General features: G+C 40.7%; 1 long non-coding RNA gene across 4 annotated transcripts in view; it reads left to right on the top strand.

Moving 5' to 3' along the window:
- LOC109260928 (uncharacterized) overlaps window positions 1-23,809 on the top strand; it is a 148,479-nt gene that overhangs the window by 5,222 nt on the left and 119,448 nt on the right. For all 4 annotated transcript variants that reach the window (XR_002077196.2, XR_002077197.2, XR_002077198.2 and 1 more), the window contains exon 2: window positions 13,098-13,136. This is a non-coding gene — a long non-coding RNA (uncharacterized LOC109260928). The remainder of the gene's footprint in view (window positions 1-13,097; window positions 13,137-23,809) is intronic.

Here is a 23,809-nt window from a genome sequence, read left to right as displayed (position 1 = left end):
GTGGGAAAAAAACAAAACAAAACAAAAAGTCCTTGGAAGCATGAAAATGTTGAGATGATAGGGTATTTGGCACATGCTCTTGTTTTACGAATTGCTTTTTCCTATTAGATGTACAGCTGCACAGCCTATGAAAACTGTAGAAATAGTTTGTTTCTTCAGGGAAGGGGAATGTGGCTGGGAGTGTTAGTGTAGAGCTGATTGTCAGGGGTTACGGTTATTACCCAGCACGTTGTGGTTCCGCCAACTTGTTAGCACATGTAAGTGGGGCAGTAGCTAAAAGAAATAATGAAACCCAACCATGGGAATTGATCCTTGAGGAAGATAGCAGGCGGTAGAGGAAGGCTGTAAAAATCAGGATAGAGAAAACAAAAAACCATTCCAGTAAGTTCAGAGCGGATGTTGAAGCCTTGATATTAATGAAAGCGATTTGGAAAGAAACCATTTTAATTAAAGAGAGATTCTGGTAGATTTTACCTGCCATTATTATGAATTTTGGATCTTGATCTTACCAGTTTTGCTTCAGTATTAGCTTTTACTATTTTTTTTCACCCTGGTGGAGAAATATAAAATTTAAATCTATTTTCAGTTATTTAACCGGTGCAAGTGGTATGAAGAAATCTGTTACAATCATATTAAAGAATATGTGAAAGGAAACCTGTGCGTAAAAGTACACGGGGACAAATACATGTATAGAGACTCTTCTAATACCAACTATAATATTTAAACCACCTTTAACTAAATCTATTCTCGAAGGCTGATTATTAACCTGTATATTGTAGAAATTGATTTGTTTTTATTTGCACTGTCATTTGTTGAAATCCGCCTTTGGCATGAGTGACGTTACAGAGGTGCCATGTAATAATTCTATAGCTAAATGGGATGAAAATTTACAGACTGTCATTTCTAATCTTGGCACCGTATACACTTGATTGCCATAATCCACTGTAACTGTAATTTCGTTGTTTTCTATTTTTATTGTGTCTCTGTGGGGTGTTGATAGGTATTTAGAAGATAGATGAGTGAGATTCAGCTCTTGCCCTTAACGATTTTACTAATCCTTACAATCTAATTGAGGAGACAAAACAAACATTATCAACCTAAGCACCATATGAATGGTAAATGAAGTGAAAAGGAGGTGGGGTGGGGAAAAGGAGTTAACATTTCTAAACATCTACTATGTTCTAGATGGTTTAGTCTCCTGTAATCCTCCCCAATTTCTCTCTGATTGGTATTACATACCTCATTTTATAGCTGGAAAAAAAAAAAAAGTGAAGCTTTAGAAAGCTTTAGGAATTGCCCAGAGTAGCATAGGTAGTTTATGCTAGAGCCTGGTTTTGAATCAGCTTCAAAGATGATCCTGTTTTCATGACAGGATCTGTCGTGAAAGACTGTCGCTGTAAGGCTGATGAGCAAGGAGTCTTGTTGGAATAGGGTCATCTGACAAAGTTTCATGTGCCAGTGGAATTTAAGCTGAGTCTTGCAAAGGATGGGTAGGATTCTTCCATGCATGCAGCAGTAGAGAGAGGACCTTTCTGGGAAGTGGGGACTATGAAAATGCCAAACAGGTGGAGACTCTTAATGGGCCAGTTTGGCTAGATCAGATCATCTATATTTATTAATTTCTCTTAACAGATTTTATTTGGTACCTGCAATATTCCCTGGGGATACATAGGTGACTAAGACAAATCTGCCACTTAGGGAATTTGCACTGTACTTGGAGAGACAAGCAAACATACCCACAAGTTGGAGATTCTAATATAGGGTACTCTGGGCTACACTTGAGGCATGACCAGGGTGTTGAGGTAGTGCAGGGAGGGGTTCTAACAGTCTGGTGTGTGTGTGTGTGTGTGTGTGTGTGTGTGTGTGTGTGCGCGCGCGCGTGTGTGTGTGCGTGTGATGTGCATGAGGGCACAATGAAAGAAAAATGAAGTTTTGAGAAGTTTGTTTTAAGATAGGAATTTGAAGTAGTACCAGGATATTCACGTAAAAATGTCTTAGCACTTAGACTCCTAGGACTACAGTTCAGGAGGGAGATTAGAGCAGCAGATACATTCAAGATAGGTAAGATCCCTAAGGGAAGGAATTGAGAAAGAAATGAGTGAAGGTCTAAGCCTGAACTTTGAGGGATGGCCACTTTAGGGGCTGGGAAGAAGAGCTAGAGACTAGAGAATAATACTGAGAAGGAGGGCACTTATGATTTGGGAAAGAGGAAGAAGGAACTTGGAAGCCAAGGGAGGAGGGAACCCAGATAAGTAGGCTGGTCACCAGAAAGAGAGACCAAGGAGAAAGGAGATTGAAGAGAAACTTGATTTGGCAGTTAGGAACCACTGGCGTCCTTCCACAAGAGAGGTTTAGTGGAATTGTAGTAGGGTAATCTACAATATATACCCAATATTAGATTTGGCCACTTTGCTTACTGTATTTTGTTTTCATGTAGTCCAGTGTATTAATTTCCTCTTTAATTGCTTCTGGATTTGCAGTCATGGTTAAGGCGGGTATACACTATTCTCATGAGTTTAGTTTGGCTGGGGCTCTTGAAACATGTTGATTCAGCTTTGTTATCAACTTGACTTGTCGCACTGTTGGGATTTTTGGACCTTTCCTATTCCTTGTTTTTCTTCAAGTAAAATTCTCTTTTGAAGTTTCTATTTGAAAATTCTATTTGCAAGTTTCTTTCTCTGATTAATTGAGATACAATGAGTAATTTAAGTAGTTACAGAAAGAGGACTCTGGTAGTGCAGATTATGTCTCAAGATGGCAGGATTGATGAGCTAAATGTTTAGAGTTTTCCATTGTTTATCACAGAAAGTTTGAAAGTTAGACATATTTTGCTTGACTGGTCTGTGACTGTGTGCAAACTGCTGAATGTGCCTTTATGATTACCACCCACAGAGTCAAAGCCAAATAGAAAATTGTACAACTGTGTAGTGGATTTGGTACCCTCCTCCCAGATGACTGAGTATTTAGGCAATAATTAGTAATTAGCGAAGATATTCATAAGGCCCATGACTTCTCATTGCAAAACATCTAAAATTCAGTGCTTTAAAATCTGCAGACACTCCCATATCATGCAATTTTTCTGAAACTTCTGGGATTGCACTGTGATAGAAGCCACAAAAATGTGGAAATTACATGAAGGCTTTTCAGTTAATATAGCAGATGGTTAAGTGAGTGGGCTCTGGAGCCAGACTGCCAGGGTTACAGCCCACACCCCACCACTCACTGTGTGTTGTCTTGGTTTCCTCATTTCTTAATTGAAAAAAAATGTTTATTTATTTTTGAAGGAGAGACGGAGTGTCAGCGGGGGTGGGGCAGAGAGAGAGGGAGACACAGAATTGGAAGCAGGTGTCAGAAGCAGTCTCCAGGCTCTGGGCTGTCAGCACAGAGCCAACACAGGGCTCTAACTCACAAACTGTGAGGTCATGACCCGAGCCAAAGTCGGACGCTTAACTGACTGAGCCACCAAGATGCCCCACGGTTTCCTCATTTCTCAAAAAGGAATGATAATTTTGCTTACTCTGCAGTGTTGCAGCGGTAGTTGAATGAGTTAGTTAAATATTAAGCATTTAGAACAGTGCCTGACATACATGGAACAAGTGCTTAAGACATGTTTATTGGTGTTACTATTACTGTGATCAGTATCTCAGAGCCTAAGCCACTGTCTAACCCACAGTTGGCCGGAAAAATATGAGTGAAAGGATAAGGTTAGAGGATGGAAAATGGCTGGTGAGGAGGAGAAAATGGCAGGGGAGGAGGGTAGGCAAAGGAAAGATGTGCTTTACTGATAACTTTGTGATAAAGTTTGCCATCTGTTTTTCTCTAAATGATGTGTGGTTTTTTTTTTGAAGTTTATTTATTTTGAGAGAGAGAGAGAGAGTGTGTGTGTGCATGTGGTGGAGGGGCAGGGAAAGAGGTAGAGAGGATCCCAAGCAGGCTCTGCACTGTCAGCGGGGAGCCCGATGAGGGGCCCAAACTCACAAACCTGGGTGCTTAACTGACTAAGCCACCCAGGTGCCCCTGTGCTTTCATTTTTAATTTCATTCTTTTCTTTATCTCCTATATCCACCAAATCCCCAATTTTGTCACTTTTTTTTTTTTTTTTAAATCTTAGCTGATGTTTTTCTTTCTTTCTGTCTGGTCCCACTGCAACTGCCCTAATCCAGGCTTTCAGCACTTCTGTCACCAATGTTATATCACCAGCTTCTGAAGACATTTTCTTGGCTCAGTGCTATGTCACTTAAGATCTTTCCTGTTCACTGCTGCAGGATTAATGTTCTTGACAAAGTATTGTCATGACTTCATCAGTGTACTCAAGCACCTATTATGGATTTCTCTTGTGGATGGATTAAGTCTTCTCAACAGCTTTGCCTGACTCTGTCTGTTCATCTTCATGCTCCCTGCGGTGCATAAGGATGTTGGAGTGGAAGGAGAGCTGCATTCTCCTCATGAAGTAATTATGTGGCCTTGGGCAAGACACTCAGCCTCTCTGTGTCTCATTTTACTACCCTATAAAATATGGGTAATACTATAGGTTTCCCCTGCTGTTTGGAAGTAGAGTGTTCCTGTAAAGCAAAGAAGCAGTTATCATTAATTTATATGGAAAATTTTGAGCATCCCCAAGTCCTCAAAATAACTTCTTTTAGGCTTTTCTGATACCCTGGGACACATCTTGCTAACTGATGCACAGAATACATGGAGATAAAGCCCACACGCTCACAGACACAGTGGAAAGCTATGGCTGATAGACGCTGAGATGCTGAATGTAGTTCTCAGGGGAGGAGCTTGGTGGGGCCATTCTTGCTACCTCTATAATGGCTCACTGCAAGAAACGCTTGGTGCTGTTTTCGCTTTTTGCCTATTTTTCACAAAAGTGAAAATCTCTTTGGATTTTTTCCAGTTAATGAGAACAGGTACTAATGTAAGTCTTTTGTAAAAGCAAAATGGCATCAAGGTGAACTTCCAAAAAGCGGGGGATGCATGTACTCATAAATATTACAATATGTATAATCACAATCCAATGAAAAAATGTATTAGCATTTCCGTGAAAAATTCTTTAATGATCAGCAAGCCTTTTTTTTTTTTTTTTTTAATCCTGGCCAAGACATTATGCTTTATCCCTGAATTTAAGGCCTTTGTTGCTCTTGTTTTGAAATGTCCTTCTTTCACTTTGCTAGTTACTCAAATCATGCTACCTCAACTCGAAGCTCTGGCTTAAATGTCCTCTCCTTCATGAGGTTTCTCACCATTAATGTAAGTCACGTCTGTCTGTCTCTTTTAGTTCCTGTGTGGGTAATCTAGTGTTTTATAATACGCTGTGCTATCATTGTTCCCAGTGAGATGAGGCCTTTAAGTCCCTTTAGAGAAGGGAGGGTGCTGTATACCCAGTCTGTACCTGACAGATACTTACTGTTCTCTGAATGTTTTCGTATCACCTCAGTGCCTTTTCCTACTTTCTTTTCTTGCCTTTATTTTGTTCTCTAAAGTGTTTTTGGCAGTGGTGCAAGTTCAAAATTTAAATAAAGGCCAGTTGAAGACAACTAATTTCACTTTAAAGTAACTTATAATACTTTTAGATGTGAGAATGTTGCATAAGAATGATAAGAAATCTAATATTCTGCACAGGAGTTTTAAGGTATCTTAAAATATATAAAGATATATACCTTGGACTTTATATATATGCTTTATATATTTAAAAAAAAAACATTTTGGCCCTCACTTTTTCCGCTTCATGAAAGGTCCCCTTTTTGGTCTTGGATCTGTTGTGATGATCTTGATACTGGCAAACTCCCAAAATATATCTGTACTTCTAACACTTCAATCTGTTTATTAGGATAGTTGGCTATTTTAGTTGGTTTTCTAGTTAGAAAGCACATGAGTTTGGTGTAACTTAAGGATTAAATGTTATGTGACTTGGCCTTTATGTTTCGTTAGCATGTCATAGGTTTCTTCCTTTCGATTGAGTTGACTTCATTCTATGAAAACAATTACCTGCATTAGGAGGTGTGAAACTATGAATCACCTGCATTAGGAGGAGAATTTACTGATGTAGAGCAGAAAACAGAACGATAATATCCCTTTGAGTTTTCATAAAAAGTAGTAAAAGTGAAAGTACCAGCCAACCAGCCAAGCTCTACAAACTACACTCTTAAGATATTAAAACAACATTGTCAAAAATAGTGGCTGTTTTTTGCCCTTATTCCTAAATCCAAGAAAATTCCTTTAGGTCCAATTGTGGTTGTTAATCAAAATCGATCTCTCAAAGATGTGTGGTAATGGGAGAAAGTAATTTATGAAATCTTGTTAATTTTTACTTAGGGAATCTGGGCAGATCTAAAAAGAGTAGACAAAATTTTGATTTCCAAATGGTACATATAGAGGTTAAAGAATATAATAAAAGCGGCAATCCCCCACTCTAGTAATTTTAAATGAATATATATAATGTGCTTAAATTAAGAAAAAAATCTTACGAGTTAATCTCTTAATTTTATTGCTTAGAGATTTTTAAAATACTTTAAAGAATCAGCTTGTCAGTTTTATAACAAGTTGACAATAGCTCGGTGTCCAGATCACCTGTGTGTGTGTGTGTGTGTGTGTGTGTGTGTGTGTGTGTGGTGGGAATGGTAAGGAATAGATTGAAACAATTATTAAAATGAAACACATAATTGCAATGGAGAAAATTTACTGTAACCATTCTGTGGCCTCCCTCTACAAGGTTGATGTGAGATAATGCCCAAAGAACACTAATTTCTTGGATTAAATTTATTAAATAAATATGAAAGTAACCTTTGCAAAGTCAGTCCTCAGATAATTAGAGCTTATTGAGACTTATTCTGTGTTCCAGGGCCCGTGCCAAACACTTGACCTGAATTTTTGTCTCATCAAATCCTGACAGCAATTGTACAAGGTAGCTTTTATTTTAACTGAAAAATTAAGTAGCTTGCTCAAAATTGTTCAATAGAAGGACTCAGCTGGGATTTGGGTACAGATCTAGCTTGAGAACTTTTAACACGGTGAGTGAGCTAAAAGTCTCTGGAAGTGATCCAGAATTGTATTTTGCAGTCACGTGACTTAGAAAATGAACAAGAACATGAGGGGTTCTGTTTTCTTCCTCAGATCAGGTAAGCCTTTTTAAAAATCATTTCATTTGTGATGAAAAACAGACTGGGACATGAATTCTCCTGGAGGGGTCAGACTTGTAGGTTTTATCTGTACCCAGGCTAGACTGTGTCCTGACTTTCTGAGGGTCCTTCCTGCTTGGGTTTCTGGAGGTCCCTAAGTCTTGGGCGTGATGGTCCTCAGCTCCAGATCAGTCGTTAAAATAACAAATCGGAGCAATTAGCCACCATGCATAATTGCCACACTAATCCTTTTATTATGCTGGCTTTTCTAGACAGAGCTAAACCCTTTATGGAGATTAACTGCTTTTTGTAAGGTTTTTATTCTGAATCTTGAACAAATGGTGTATTATCTGAATTAATTTGATAGTAAACTGTGACTTGGAAGGGTTCTGTTGCTTTGGGATTTTCCAACTTTCATAACCCAAAAGCTACCAGAATTTTTGGTGTCTTACTAATATTTCCTGTGTTGATCATTTTGGTTAAAATGTGGAGTGAAGGTTAGACTTGTCTAGTCCGTAAGCTTAGATATAAATGAGTTCTCTAGTCCTAAAATTTAGATATAAAAAAGATACAACGTAAGATGTTGTGTTTTCTTTCCTTTTTTTTTTTTTTTTTTTTTTTTTTTTGACATTTGGAATATAAATGCTGCAATCTAAAAGTGATCTGGGGCTCCTGGGTGGCTCAGTGGGTTAGGGAACTGACTCTTGATATAAAAAAGATACAACGTAAGATGTTGTGTTTTCTTTCCTTTTTTTTTTTTTTTTTTTGACATTTGGAATATAAATGCTGCAATCTAAAAGTGATCTGGGGCTCCTGGGTGGCTCAGTGGGTTAGGGAACTGACTCTTGATTTCTCATGGGTTGTGAGATCAGCCCTGCCTTGGGCCCCCTGCTGAGAGCACAGAGTCTGCTTGGGATTCTGTCCCTCTCTCTTTGTCCCTCCCCCCACTTGCAGGTATGCACTCTCACCCAAATAAATAAATAAATAAATAAATAAGATCTAGTACAATGGGATAACTGTTGTAACAGTCACACTGACAGCCATCAAGTTGCTCTAAGCATAAGAATATTATGAATAGCAAGAACTTTCATCATTAACATTTATTTAACATTTACTCTGTGCCAGACGCTGTTAAGGGCTTTATGCACATTTTTCATGGAACAACCCTGTATGGCAGATACTATTCTTAAACCCTTTTTAAAGAAATGGAGGAGGAAACTGAAGCTTACAATGCTTGTGTGTCGGGCATAGGGTGGTACAGCTAATACACTGGTGTCTGAGCCAGAATTGAAACCAGCTCTGTCTTCTCTAGCTCCACCACCTTTGACACTCTTAACCACCACCTTTCACTGTCAGATGTTTAATTAAATGCTGCTTTGTGGTTTCAAAGACTGTCCCAGAAATGTAGATGACAGTGGTGAGTAGGGAACCATTTTGTTATAGCTAGTCTGTTTTAGGATAGGCTTACATTTCCTACTAACAAATGAGCTAAATGGAATTTTAAAAGGAAGCAGATTTGAAGAATATTCCTTTTTGTTTAGATGATTCAATATGTTCTTTTCACAGATGTTCTGCAAACACTTTGCAATATGGATATGTTTTGAGGGTAATGGATTTGAGTGGGTAGGAGTGGGTCAGTCACAATGGTAAATTATTTTATGACAAGTGCTATTTGGCCTGATATTTTAGGCTTGAGTACATACATGCTATCTTACTTAAAACTTAAAAATGTTTATTTGTTTTGAGAGACAGACAGAGAGAGAGAGAGAGAGAGAGAGAGAGAGAGAAAACAGGGGAGGGACAGAGAGAGAGGAAGAGAGAGAATTCCAAGCAGGCTCCATGCTGTCAGTGCGGAGCCTGATGAGGGGCTTGAACCCACAAACCATGAGATCATGACCTGAGCTGAAATCAAGAGTCAGATGCCCAACCGACTGAACCACCCAGGCCACCCCATACACACTGTCAGTTTAAGAACTGAGTGTTTAATCCATAAAGACTCTTAAGTACTGAGAACAAACTGAAGGTTGATGGGGGGTGGGAGAGAGGGGAAAATGGTTGATGGGCATTGAAGAGGGCACCTGTTGGGATGAGCACTGGGTGTTGTATGGAAACCAATTTGACAATAAATTATATTTAATATACATATAAAAAAGAACTGAGTGTTTAATAGAGGGCTAGGGTTTTAGTGGATTAATTAATCTCTTACCCAGACTTGCCATTCATTAGTTTATGGTACTTTTCAGTTTCATTCACTGGTCGAATCTCAGCCCAGGAGTTGTTCCTAGTCAACATCCTGGCTCTCCACTTGAGTCCTGATTTGTTGAACTTGAAATTCCAGATTGCTCATCATTTCTTGAATTTGTGAAAGTTGACCGTAGTAGTTGGTTACTTTCAGTTTCTGTCAAACTGAATCCAAAGGATTGTTCCTGAAGGGATAGAAAATAAGAGTGAAAGATGATTTATTAAAAATTGCAGTGGAGAAAAACAGAACATAGTTTGTAATTTTAAAGAAACCGTTCTTGGCACTGTGTCTTCCTCTCCCTGTTCCTTTATTGTTTAACCTTAAACAGAGTCGCTTTTAGTTTTTACAATGAACAGATGAGTCCTTAGAGACATAAAATAGTTTGAGAAATCTGTGACCAGTCTTGTAACTGTCATATGTGGATAACAATTTGGACTCTGAGAACAACACGTTGCAACATTCTTCATAGAGCTGGTTGGGCCTGAAGCTTTAATTCCAGCGTGTGGAGAGTTTGATGTGGCTCAGCCGGCTTATTCCTGTTGGTACTTGTCAGCAGAAGCCAATGCGTGCCCATTCAGTTCTTTGCTCTGAAGCCTTAGAGTGGAATAAAAGTACAAATACTTTGTACCAGCTAGGTATTCCATGATTTTTTTGGTGGCGATAGACTTACCTTTTCATAAACCAGGCCTCAGCCTTTCTTGGCTTTGTTCTGTGAACACCTTTTACTGCCTCCTCACCTGGCCCTGTAGGGCAGTCAGGTCCACTCCTGGGACATACACTTCAACACGAGGTACCTTAACACGTCTCCCTTCATTTACTGATCCAAAATCAAATAATTTGAAATGTCACAGGTTACTTGGTTTTTGCATCGGGGATATGATCATGCAAATAGATTAAAAAGATAAAACTGGAAATGTAGATTTTAGAAATCATTGTTAAGGTTTAAAAAAATTTCCATGAGATTACAAAATTACCAGTGTTACCAGATTTAGTAAATAAAAATACAGAATGCCCAAGTAAATGTAAATTTCAGATAAACAATGAATACTTTTTTAGAGTAAGTATGTCCCATTGCAGTATTTGGGATGTATTTATAATAAAATATTATTCACTGTTTATTTGATGGAGATTTAATTAATTTAATGGAGTGTCCATTTATTTTGTTTGGCAACCCGATTACACAAATATTCAGGACCAATGTAAGATAATATTTTTCTAAGATAATAATATTTTTATATTTTACAAAGTATCTTAATATAAGTGATTCATTTGATCTTTACTGTCACCCTGAGAGGAAAGTTTTGCTGGGAGGTGGAGAGAGGGGAGTTGTTATTTTATTTAAAAAAATTTTTTTTAATGTTTATTTATTATTGAGAGACAGAGAGAGACAGAGCATGAGCATGGGAGGGGCAGAGAGAGGGGGAGACACAGAATCTGAAGCAGGCTCCAGACTCTGAGCTGTTTGCACAGAGCCCGATGCGGGGCTCAAACTCGCAAACTGTGAGATCATGACCAGAGCCGAGATCATGATGCTTAACCAACTGAGCCACCTAGGCGCCCCTGTTGTTATTTTTTAACTAGCAAAAAATTGAGACTCAGAGAGTAACAACTCATCAAAGTCATGATGAACAAACAAAGCACAAACCTGAATCCAAGACTTTTAACTCTTAGGCCAGTGGTCTTCCTTAAAATTTTGAGACATTTACAGAATATTGAAAAAACACTGAGAATTAAGATCAGAAAGTTACAAATAATAATGTAAGAAATTCCATATTCCTACCACCTAGCATTGCTGACTCTTATTTTTCTTATTTGCTTCCAGTTGAGTGTGCTTTCTAGCACAATGCTTTATGATGCTGATCTTAGAAAGCATCATATTTAGTGAGGACCCCTCTCGTGACCCAGGCCCCTGTTGGCCTTCCTGAAATCAGAGGGCTAGGCAGAGGGAACAAGGTGTGAAGAATCTTATAGACACCTTGACTTTACAGTCTGTGTTATTTTACCTGTGTTTTATGAAATGGAATCTTCTAATGACACCCACCACTACCATATCTTCAAGTGCTGACATATTGAAGCTTTTGATTAACATTTCATGCAATTCCTAATTCTTCATGAGTCTCTCTCTGACCCCCCACCCTTGCCTCCTCCATGATTCTTTTGGAGGTGAGTCAGCTCCTCCATCAGGTTTCCATTTTCAACGCTATATCAGTCTTGTTTGGGGACAACCCATCCAAAACTTCTCAGGCTGATGCTATCCACCTCGACTCTCTGGTAATGGGAAACTCCATTGTGGTATGTGGACAAAGCACAATTAGAAGAACAAATACAACTTAGTAATGGAATTCTCCTCATCTAGTGGTACTAGAACATTCCACATAGTGGAGGGTAAAGAGCACAACTCTGGAGTAAAGACCAGCGTTCCCATTGCACGTTCACCACTTTTAGCTGTCACCTTGGGCAAATATTTTCTCTACACCTTAGTTTCCTCATTGTTAAAATAGGAATAGTGTGAGGATTAAGTGAACTGATGTGTGCAAAAGTGCTTAGCACAGGGCCTAGCGCATCCTCGGTGTTCAGGAAATGGTAGGTCCGGTGTTCCTGAAGTCTTAAAAGATTGAAAATCTACCTTCTGCTCTTTGACCAAGAAGGGAACCAAATTCTCACTTTCAAATGCAGTACTGGAGACCTTCTGCACTTTTGTAAAAATGAGTCTCTGACCCATGATTTGAGAGTCCTATGCCATCTGTTAGATTTCCAAGAGCTGGGAGTTTTCAGATAGGTAGCCTATTACTGTTATTTATTGTAATCTAAGTGTTTTAAAAGAGGTCATTATATTGGGCTATGTAATAATGTGAAAGAATTATATTGTAAATTTTGTGGTAATTGCTTGTTAAATGTAATTAATGTGAATGGGCAAAAATATTTTCTTAACAATCAGTCCTTTATGTGTTTTTTGGCTTAACTTGAGCTTGATGTCATCCATGGTAAGCCTGGAACTGTTGATCTGAAGCAGAGTGTTGACTTTTTCCAAAATAATATTGGGTTGACCTTTGAGAGAGGAAAAGGAACCATATCATTCAACAAAATATATAGAGTGTTAGGTCAAGATTATATGCATCATAGGTTTCAATAATTATAAGTGTATGCCATCATAACTATATTTGTCTAAAGTATATAAACAGTAAGTTCAAACCTTTCTAGAATTGTTATAGAACTTTTCAGCTAAATATATTTTCTTTTACAACTTCTGAAATAAAGAAAAATAAGTCAAATGCTCTTTCAAATGAGTGTCATCAGGAAATTTTATATTAATTTTTATGCACATTAGATATTTTTATTTATTTAATTTTTTAAATGTTTATTTTTGAGACAGAGATAGACAGAGTACAAGTAGGGGAGGGGCAGATAGAGAGGGAGACTGAATCTGAGCTGTCAGCACAGAGCCTGATGTTGGGCTCGAACTGGTGAACCGTGGGATCGTGACCTGAGCTGAAGGCTGACGCTTAACTGACTGAGCCACCCAGGTGCCCCCAGATATTTTTATGTTTAAATTAAATGCATTAATTTATGTGATATAATGTATGTTATCCAGGAAAGAAAAGTTATTTATACGTAAGACAACTTATCTGAGTTTTAAGGTCCTCAATGGTGGTGTAGTATTTGCTATAGTCTTGAGGTTGACCATCAATGTTCTTTTTTCCAAAATTCTCATACTATGTTTTTATTTTTAATTCAAGGTCAGCATTGGTGTTTTCCAGGTGATGCACCTTGTCAAGGTAGGAGATCATGCCCGTGGTTTAAATTCCACATGTTTTCCCTTGTGTTACTTGAAAGAAGGCCACCATCATCAGAGCTACCAGCATTTTACATGGCTCCCATTGGGTCCGGCACTCATGCTACTCTACCCTGTTCCAGCACCCAGCCTCCCAACCCCAACACCAGAAAGTACACCAGAAGGCCCCCTAACTGTGAACCCCCTACAATGCCATAGCTTCCCCTGAGGCCTTAACAGACCCATAGTCACTGTGGCTATGCTGTCAGAGCCCAGAGGAATAAGCCATTGTGTGCAAATGTAACAGAAGTCTGAGGTCAAAGTATAGCCTCAGTCAGTGCATTGTGGAGACCATCGTAGAGCTTTATGTTATGTAACACTATCACATTACATCATCTTTTATGAGCAGTTTTTAAAAAATATATAGTTTTTTGGGCGGTCAGCTTAATCTCTCTACCCCTTAGTTAAAGGTTTTTTTAATGTTTATTTACTTATTTTTGAGAGACAGAGACAGGGTGTGAGTGGGGGAGGGGCAGAGAGAGAGGGAGACCCAGAATCTGAAGCAGGCTCCAGGCTCTGAGCTGTCAGCACAGAGCCCGACACAGGGCTTGAACTCCTGAACCGTGAGATCATGACCTGAGCTGAAGTTGGACGCTTGCTAACCAACAGCCACCCAGGCGCCCCTCTACTCCTTAATTTAGAGATTGATGGGCCATATAGGTGCAAGTGGTGCCTCCCAGGGAGTTGGCTACATATGACAGGAAACTATGTGAGGGTGGGAAAAACAGATCATTTCATGACCCTGCGTTTTGAACCATGATGAATGGTCATTTTTTATTGAAACTCTGCAGGCATGCATCTCGCAGAAAAATCTTTGTTTCCCTCTGACCCTATATTTTCTATCATTCCCATGCTCTTGAGCCTAGCTCAGGTGTCTCTCTTTTTGGTGTAGCTTTGCAATCCAACTACCAGTCTCTTTCCAGGGAGTCTGTGTGGAGTAGTGTATATGCTTTGGAGTCAGACAGATGGGTGTTAGAGTTCTGGTTCACTGTTTTCCAGCCTGGATAAAAGTTACTTATCTTCTTTGAGTCTCAGTTTCCTCATCTGTACACCTTCCAGAAGATGTTGGGAAAGCAAATGAGAAACAAGTATTAGTGCCTGGTACACAGTAGTCACTCAATAAATGCTCGTTCTCTCCCTTACCCTCTTCTTCCCCCTGCTCCCTCACTTTAGTCCAGAGTGGTCTTTAAAACTCATAACCGTACTTCTGTCACACATTCACTTAAGCCATACTTACTGAATGCTCAAGTATGTGCCAGGGATGCTCATGGGACAGTTATGGGCCTTAGGTTTTTGACAGATACCATGCATGCCTCTGGATCTGAGTTCCTCCTAAGTCCAGCTTCTGAGCATGCATTGATTTTGGATATCCACACACATCTCGGACTGCTCATGGGGTTGTTGGTGTTCGTCATTGGTGTCTATACTCTCTTCCTTCTTCACCCTTCTCTGGGTTGAAATCTCTCTGCCCTTCATCGGAAGCCATGGGCTTTCTCGTCTTTTAACTCCCTTTTCCAAGGAAGAGATACGATAGTGTTCATTTACAAAAAGAGAAATAGAGCGCCCTATTTACCGTGCTGTTCCAGGTGCTCTAGCATATGCATTCTGAACTTGTTCTTCAATTGTGAAGGGAGAGATTGTTTCCCGTGATAGGAATTGCAGTTCTTGGTAAGGAGAAGAGAGGTTATTTTGGGCAGAAATCTGTTGAAAGCAGTTTCACACTTAAAAGGGCAGCCTTGAAGCAAACATGTGATTTAATCTGTCAGAATGTATGTGTGTGGAGTGGGGGGGGAGGGGTAGCCTGAAGAGAAGGCACAAACTTTCTTAGTTCTTACTCTATGCACAGAACTCTCCCTGCTTCCATGCCCATTTCTCAGAGTTCTGCTCCCATAGTCTGCTCTGAATTTCTGGAAGTCACCTCTCCTTCAGACTTTCTTGCTGGCACTTCTTTCCATATCTTCTTGTCCGTCCTCAGCATCCCAAATGTCTGCACGTGGCAGCCCTGTGCCACCCCACTCCCTTGTGCCATGATCTCCACCTCATTGCACTCTATCCCCAGAGTGCATGGGGATTGTTCGGCCTTCTCTGTGTCAGCGTCTCAGACCCTGAGGGCCCATGATTTTGTTACACTTACGTGCACTAAATGGAGGGGGTGGAAATGCACAGAAAGACAGAAGAATCTCAGCCTTCATCAGGGTGTCCAGAGTGGAACTGATTATTGGGAAGTTAGATTGAAGACAATTGCCTTTTTTTTTTTTTTTTTTTTTTTTTTTTTTTAGGATAATTGTCTCTTTAATGTTAGTATATATATTTCCGTAGCGGAGAGGGAGAGTTAACACTTGAACATATCAGGAAAACTGTCAACTGAAACACTACTGTAGCTACTTGAGAACTAATAAAATGGGAAAAGTGAACCTAGAAATTGTCTGTGTATATGTGGTAGTGATAATCGAATTTAGCAAACATGTACCGAGTGCCGACCCTACAAAGCCATTTGCCCCTCCAGATCCACTTGCCATCTTTCTCCTCCTGCTCTCCGGCTCCAGAAGGATTGCTGCCCCCTGGCATTCATTAGTTGGCATAGTGGGGACCCAATCAGTAAATGGGGGGAAGAGAGGGAGGAGAATGAGTTTGAGGTATTTATTTCCCTGGCCTCTACTGGTTGGGTGTGGCCTTTCATAAAAAGCCACAACTCCTTTCAAGGGGACCCTCTTTATAGGACTTTCTCTTTCTGAGTCACTTTCCTTTGTCTCTTTGGGTATGGGAGTAACCATAGCTACTGGTTTCTGTACGCTGTGTCCACACTTCTGCAAGTAGTCCTTGTATTAGCTTCTCCTCAGTTTTTCCCAATTTGCGTGTTCCAGCTCTTTCCTGCTCAGATTCTACTGATTGGTAAGGCTTATATAAAGTCCTTACCCTCCAGGAGATTAATGGGAAAGTGAATAATTGCAATACCATGAAATACATGCTTATCAAAGTATAGGCTCTTTGAAGGTAGAGACCATACATTATTCATGTTTCTTTCTTGACACTTAGCATAATGCTAGGTGGAGAGCAGAGCTTACTGGTATGGAGTGGGAGATGTATGCACACAGTGTGGGGAGTGGGGGATGGAGTTAGTATCTGTGCAGGAGGATCCAGGTGGGGCTCACAGTGTAGGCAGGCATGGCGATCAGAAACAGACTGGTCACATTAAGCGGGGGAATTCAATGCAAGAGTGTCAAGGGCTTCTAGAATCAAAGTAAACCGGGGTGCCTGGGTGGCTCAGTCAGTTAAGCCTCTGACTCTTGATTTCAGCTCAGGTTCTAATCTCACAGTTTGTGAGTTCAAGCCCTGCGTTAGGCTCTCTGCTGACGTGGAGCAGAGCCTGCTTGGGATTCTCTCTCTGCCCCTCCCCTGCTCACTGTTTCTCTCTCTCTCTCTCTTTCTCTCTTTCTCTCACAAGACAAATAAAAAAAAAATTACTGTAGAATCAAAGGAAAGCAGGGAACAGAGCTTGGAAGATAGGAACCGGGGTGCTTTGGAGGGCTAGTTTACGGAGGCCCCCACAAAAGTCACATTCAGTATGAGTGGGGCATCCTCACAGACAGCTCTTGGCTTTTAGTTTCTTTAAGGTCTGTTGATCCAGGTTTCACAGGACTGAAAACATTCCTGGATACACATTACGTTTGTTCTGTGGAAGCACTCTGGCTTCTTTCTTCCAGTCTTCCTCTTAGAAACCCTGCTTGATGCCCCAAGCAAGGTAGGAAGAAAGAGAAGTTCTCGGATAATAGAAGATGTTTTGGGACTGCAGAAACCGGCTCACCCCTGTCTTCCTCGCCTCCTCGCTAGATGAAAGGCAGGATAATGGGGGCAGTAGGTGGGAACAATACTTCGGTGAGTTACAAGGGTTAGCAGGAGTGAAGTAACAATGGAAGGTGAGTTCTTCTCCTGAAAAGCCAAGCCTGCCTCAGAGGTGGGGCTGCTTTTGCTGAATGTGAGAGAGGGTGTTTCCCCCATCTCTGGGGAGGACCAGAAGAACAAGTCCCTACCAAAGTTCCCATCACTGAATTTGGATCTCGGTTTTGCTGCCCACTTCCTCCTGGCAGCCGTCCCCCTCCAGCTGCTGTGTGTCCGCGCTCCCTAGCATGGTAGAGCCACACCCCAGCTTCCTTCGCCCTCCCTTGACGTGCTCCGTTCCCCTGTTTTGGCCTCCTTTGCTTCGAGGCTTTCAACCCTGCTGTGGGAATAGGTACCGGTCGGATAACCATCTGGTTAGTCTCATTCATCTAAGGTGTGACTTACTGACAAAGGTGGGTAGGAGTGGAGAGGCGTTCACCAAAACTATTTACATTAAAAAAATGTACCTTTTACCTAAGTGGAATTTCAGGCTTTGTAGTGACAAAAATTCTGCAGAAAGGACTTTTTTGTATTCTTTCAGTTAGTACAACTGACCGTTAGACCAGCTGAAGCAGAAAAGAAGGTAAAGAGGTTTTGTTTTGGTTTGTTTTGTTTTTTGCCTCTAGGCCTTTCCCTTCACCTTCTGTGGGGAAGGGTCAGGCACTTTGGCTCTGACTTCCCCATTTTTGTGCAAGTTATTCACTGAATATATACTATATACCAGAAGTATGGGGTTCTGAAATGCAAAGGTAAGTAAGATGTGGTCCTTGCTCTCAAAGAAACCATATCTTGGGAGGCAGAGGGCAGGGGATAAGACACAAATAATTACAAAATAGGATGATTTTAATAATACAGATTTATGTACAGCATATGAAGCACCAAGAAAGAGAAGCCAGTCCCCTGAGGATAGAGGGAGATGCCACTTGTAAAAAAATGAGTGGGGGGAGAATTTCAAGGTGGAGGGACGAGTGGGTACACAGGAGGTGTAAATATGCATGACCTATTTGAAGAACTGAAACGTTTGGTTTGGCTGGGGCATAAAGTTTGTATGAGTGATTTCCAAGAGATAAGATTGGAAATCAGTTGGGGAAGGGCCTTTAATACCATGCTAAGGAATTTGGACTTGGTCCCATAGTCAGGGGGTGGACCAACAAAGGTTGCTATGCAGGGGACGAACATGATCCTAATTTTAAGAACGATAACATTGTTGCCCGTGTACTAGATGGATCACAGGGAAACCGGAGGCAGGGAGAGGAGATAGGAGGATTTGCAAGAGTCTGGGGGGAGGGGAAGAGACATTGAGAGCTTCAAGAAAGTAGCAGTGGGGTGGAAAGAATGGGAAGATAGAAGATAGAAATGGTTGCATTTGATTATTGCTTAGTTTTGGGGTGAGGAAGGAGAAGGAGGGAGTGTCAAATGGCAGAAGGTTTCCAGTTTTGGACTTTGAGACGTGCCATTAGCTGATGTGGGAATGCAAAGGAGGAGCAGGTCTTGTGGGAAAGATAATGAGCTCAGGATGGGGAAGATTAGGGGTGAAGCGCCTGTCATCATCCAGGTACAGATACTTCAAGGGCAGTTGCAGTGTGGGTCTGGGATTCAGAAACTGTGGCTAGGTTTGGAAGTTATTGGCAAAAGAGCAGTCATGAAACTGGATGAGATTTCATAGAATCCGTAGAGATGAGGACCAAGGATAAAGCTTTGAGAAACTGTAATATTTTTTTTTAATTTTTTTTTTCAACGTTTTTTATTTATTTTTGGGACAGAGAGAGACAGAGCATGAACGGGGGAGGGGCAGAGAGAGAGGGAGACACAGAATCGGAAACAGGCTCCAGGCTCCGAGCCATCAGCCCAGAGCCTGACGCGGGGCTCGAACTCACGGACCGCGAGATCGTGACCTGGCTGAAGTCGGACGCTTAACCGACTGCGCCACCCAGGCGCCCCGAGAAACTGTAATATTTAAGGAGAAACAGAAGAGGTTGAAAGGTAACACTCAAAAAGGAGAGAACTAGAACACAGAAGTTTCAAGAAAGCCAAGGGAGAGGAGAATTTCAAGAAGGTGGAGTGGTCAACAACATAGAGGATTTCAGTAGTTCAGAGATGTCAAGTAGGATTAGGACTGCAAAGTCACTTTTCAATTTGGCTGTTTGGGATTCTGAAAAGACCATATAAGTACTGGGAAGTGAGTTCTCTCAAAGTTCCTAACTAAAATACATACATATTCTCAGTCTTTATAGTTTGTTTGTTTGTTTATTTTTGAGACAGAGAGAGATAGAGCATGAACAGGGGAGGGTCAGAGAGGGGGAGACACAGAATCCGAAACAGGCTCCAGGCTCTGAGCTGTCAGCACAGAGCCCGACGCGGGGCTCGAACTCACGGACCGCGGGATCATGACCTGAGCCGAAGTCAGCCGCTTAACCGACTGAGCCACCCAGGCGCCCCTATAGTTTGTTGATTATATAACATGACCATGTGCTGAAATTAAAGGAAAATGTTAATTTCCTTTAAAACAGAAATTAATAGAAGAATTGAGGAGAGTGCACAAAGCCAGGTAGCATCCATATTGGGGTGATAGTTGAAGCCATGAGAACAACTGAGTTTTTTTAAGGGAGAGAAGAGCAGAAGGTTAAGGCTGAATGGTGAGGAAACCCCAGGAAATCACAGCATGGATTGAAGCACAAATGATTCACCTGGTGGAGTTTCTAGAACCTCCCAAAGGTTTTTCCACGTCTTGAGTTTGAAAATCTCCAGGGAAAATGAGGGCTAGAACAATGTCCATGATATTGCCACAAGATCCTTAGAGATCTGAAAGCAAGGATTTCCTGGACAATTCAGGGCCCAGAGCCAGACTGCCCATCATTAGGGAAGAAAAGGTAGAGATGGAACAAAGCCATCTGTGTCTTGTATTGCTGCAGCATCCCGAGTGGGCATAGAAGACAAAAGAATGGTGAGGGAGGAAGCGAGGGTGGACTGAAGATTATTGGGTGTGGAATGCACTTGAAAACAGGAGCAAGTAGAATTTTGTAGCTCTTTAGGGCTTCTTGGAAAGCAAGAAAAGGAGAACGCTCAGGGAACCAAGAAGTGAAGTAACACTTAGGTATCTGGAAGGAACGAGTAGTCAGAAATAATAGTGATCCAGGGCACCTGGGTGGCTCAGTTGGTTAAGCGTCTGATTTGACTCTTGATTTCAGCTCAGGTCATGATCTCATGGTTCATGAGGGCAAGCCTCGTGTCAGGCTCTTTGATGTCAGTGCGGAGCCTGCTTGGGATCCTCTCTCTGTCCCTCTCTCTCTCTGCCCCTCCCTGTGTGCTCTCTCTCACGTGTGCTCTCTCTCTCTCTCTCTCTCAAAATAAATAAACTTTTTTAAAAAAGGAAATAATAGCGATCCTGTTGAATCACTGTATTGTACACCTGAAACTCATAGAACATTGTATGTTAACTCTACTGGAATTAAAATAAAACACTTAATGAAAGAAAGGAAGAAAGAATAGTGATCCAAGAAGGGGGTGCCTGGGTGGCTCAGTCGGTTGTGTCCAACTTTAGCTCAGTTCATGATCTCACGGTTTGTGAGTTTGAGCCCCACGTTGGGCTCTGTGCTGACAGGTCAGAGCCTGAAGCCTGCTTCGGATTCTGTGTCTCCCTCGCTCTCTGTCCTTTCCCCTTTCCCTGCTCACGCTCTGTCTCTCTCTCTCAAAAATAAACATTAAAAAAATTTGAAAAAGAAATAGTGATCCAAGACACAGGGCAGCCTCATTGGTATAGGAAATGACCTGTTGGATGATTAATTTAAACCTCATCACCAAGAACTTTTAAAGAACAGATCTGTGGTATCATTAAAAACATGACTGAAAAAATTCTATGTTTTAGAAGAGTCACTGTGGCCAATGTGCACAGAGCCTGGAAGGTATCATTCTCCTTTGTACTTTTAAAATGATAAGGCTTCATTCTTATGTACAGTGAACCAAGGGGTTGCCCTTTGATACTTGAAAGAGGTAGTCACAGCTGTAAATATGGATGTGACAGTGAAGTATCCCCATGAACTTGGGAGAAAAGGAAATATAGTTGCCTTCCTAACTGAACTAATAAAACCAAAATATATATTTCCCAGGGCCAACAACTGGGTAAGGAGTGTGGTCAGCAGGAAATATAAAAGGGGGATTCAAAGAAGGTTCTTTTGGCCTCATCTTAGGGAGAGCAGTGCTGAATTTGGGCACACAGTCAATACAGCCACTATAGGGGAGTTGCCTAATGAGTAGCAGAGATATCTTACCTGGCCTCAGTGAGATCCAGAGGAAATGTCCCTCAAGTCTTCTAGTAACTTCTTGAGTTCTGAGCTTACGCAGCAATTTCCTAATTCCTGTTTCACCCTGTCAAGTATACCTATAGCAGGAAAGTGAGTGTTCTGAAAGAGGCCTTGAACACCTGGAAAGACATGTTGCTTATTGTTGCCTAATTGTCTGGCATTCTAATCTGTACATTAGTATTGTGCGAATTCAGTTGTTGTAAGTCTTCATGAAATTCCACGTTACCTCTGACTATACTGGTGAAGTCCAGTTTCTGGACATGAAAGGCTGAAAGGAACAGATTCTGGACGACGGTAAGCTTTCCGTAGTTCTAATTTATATTTTTAAGGAAGCTCTTTGATAATCAGTCTTGCGGGTGGCCTCTGTCTGCCTCATTATGTATTCCTGAACCCTCCACTAGTGGTTTTAGGAATAATAGCAGGAAACATTACTTTCAACAGTTGGTAAAATAACATGGAGCTTGTATCCACTCAAGAATTTATGATGAAAAATAGAAAAAGGCTTAGGAAATGTGTAGATTAGAGATGATAGACACAAAATATTCTTGCTGCCGCTCTTCTGTCCTATAGCCATGGCAGACATTACTAATCGAAAACAACACTCCTTCCTGCTGAACCTGCACTGGCTTTGGAACTCTTATTAATGACCTTAATCCAAGAAGCCACAATCAGTCACCTAGATTGGATCCATGTGAGCTAAAACTCTCTGCCCTTTCTAGTTTAGATGAGCTCTTCAGCATTCTGGTCATCAAATTCCAGAATTCACCTGGAAAGGATCTAAGAGGTGGCTTAGTTTTTGAGTTTGACGTCATGGGGGAAAGCTAATATGTTGTCTGACCAGAAGTCTCTAGATACTCTGATGGAAATAATACCAGACTAGATAGATGGACAGGAATTATCAGAATGGAATTATCTAGACCACTGTCACATTCACCATCAAGGTGTCAACCAGGACAGAATTTGTGAGGGACCTTAGATGTTTTTCCCCAGAGTTCAAGTCCTCACTTTGCCTCTTACTGGGTGTGTGATGAGTTACTTAACATCTCTGGGCCTTAGCGTCCTCATCTGAGAAGTAACATACAATTTGCAAGTTTGAGACTGCCAATGTAGATGACATGTGCAAAGTGTCTTGCAAATGGAAGGTACTCAAAAATATTAGTTTCCTTCTTGCTTCTCTTGTTAATGATACTCAACACCAAGCAGAACTCCCTTAATCAAAGATCTCCCATCTGTACTCAAATGTTTCTAGTGAAGTGTAGCTCATTATCTCACCGGGCATTCCATTTCTGAGCTGCCCTAACTACTAAAAACTCTCTCATTATGTTGAGCTGAAGTCTGCCACAGAGAATATAGCTTGCCCTCTGCCAACATAGAGCTTACCTTTGGAGTCTCTTGGATATTTGAAGAGTGTTACTCTACCCTCCTAAATCTTTTATTTTCTAAGCTGAGTCGTCACCGTTCATTCAATTGCTCCTTGAAGGACATGGTTTTCATTTCCATTATCATCTAGGTTGCCATTACTTGAATCACTTCTAAATCTGTAGGACTGTTCAAACTTCTTCTGGTTTTTTTGGTGTCTAGTGTTAGTTAAAGGATTATTTTTTTAAGGAATGCATGCTAACTGTGTTTTATTCCATTGCATCAGTCTCCAGCATAATAGTGCTTCCAGAGATAGAATCCAGCACAGAATTTCTTGTTTTCCTATTAAATATAGAAATTATTTAAATTTAGTAATTAGTCATTAGTAATATAACACCCTCACCTCCCCCTGTCCCCCACCTGGGTTTCAAGATGGCTCAGGTATTGAGCATATTTGTACATATTTGTACAACATATTTGTAATGGAAACTTGTTTCACTTACATTTTGGGTTCACCCTCTTGGTGTGGGGCCAAGGTTTGTCACTTTAGACATTTCTGATTATGGTGTTGATTAGCTAGTTGGCTCCTAAGCTATAATTATCTTCCTCCTTCAGTTAAAATCACAATTCAGTATTACAACATGAGCTATTGCAAAACCTAATAATACGCATTGGATTTTTATTTCACTCGAAGCAGAATTTCCCTGACAATTCATATTTTTTCTTCTGGGTTGTTCAATTGTTAGGTGTTGCTGTTATAGCACTCCTGACTGGGACATTCTTCCTAACAAAAATTGATCAGTGGGCACTTTGCAGTATTGTTGACTTTGTTTTCCTATGGCCTCACTTCTGTAATATAGTGATTAAAATACACTGTATTATTATTCCCAGCTTAAATAATTTTGAGTGACTCATAAACTAGAGCCATACTTGTGTGACAGCATAATTGATGCCAAAATGAAAAATTCAGTCAACATATGTTTTATTTTAAACTGTGCCAAATGATGGGCTTGACTAATAGTTTTCATTGGATTTCAGCCAGTCTTTTCCCCTGAATTTTTCAATCATCTTGACAATG

The sequence above is a fragment of the Panthera pardus genome, unplaced genomic scaffold, assembly GCF_024362965.1.
Source record: "Panthera pardus isolate Hobbes unplaced genomic scaffold, ASM2436296v1 HiC_scaffold_3, whole genome shotgun sequence".
In the NCBI taxonomy this organism is placed as follows: domain Eukaryota; kingdom Metazoa; phylum Chordata; class Mammalia; order Carnivora; family Felidae; genus Panthera; species Panthera pardus.
This window is presented reverse-complemented; position numbering and strand designations above follow the sequence as displayed.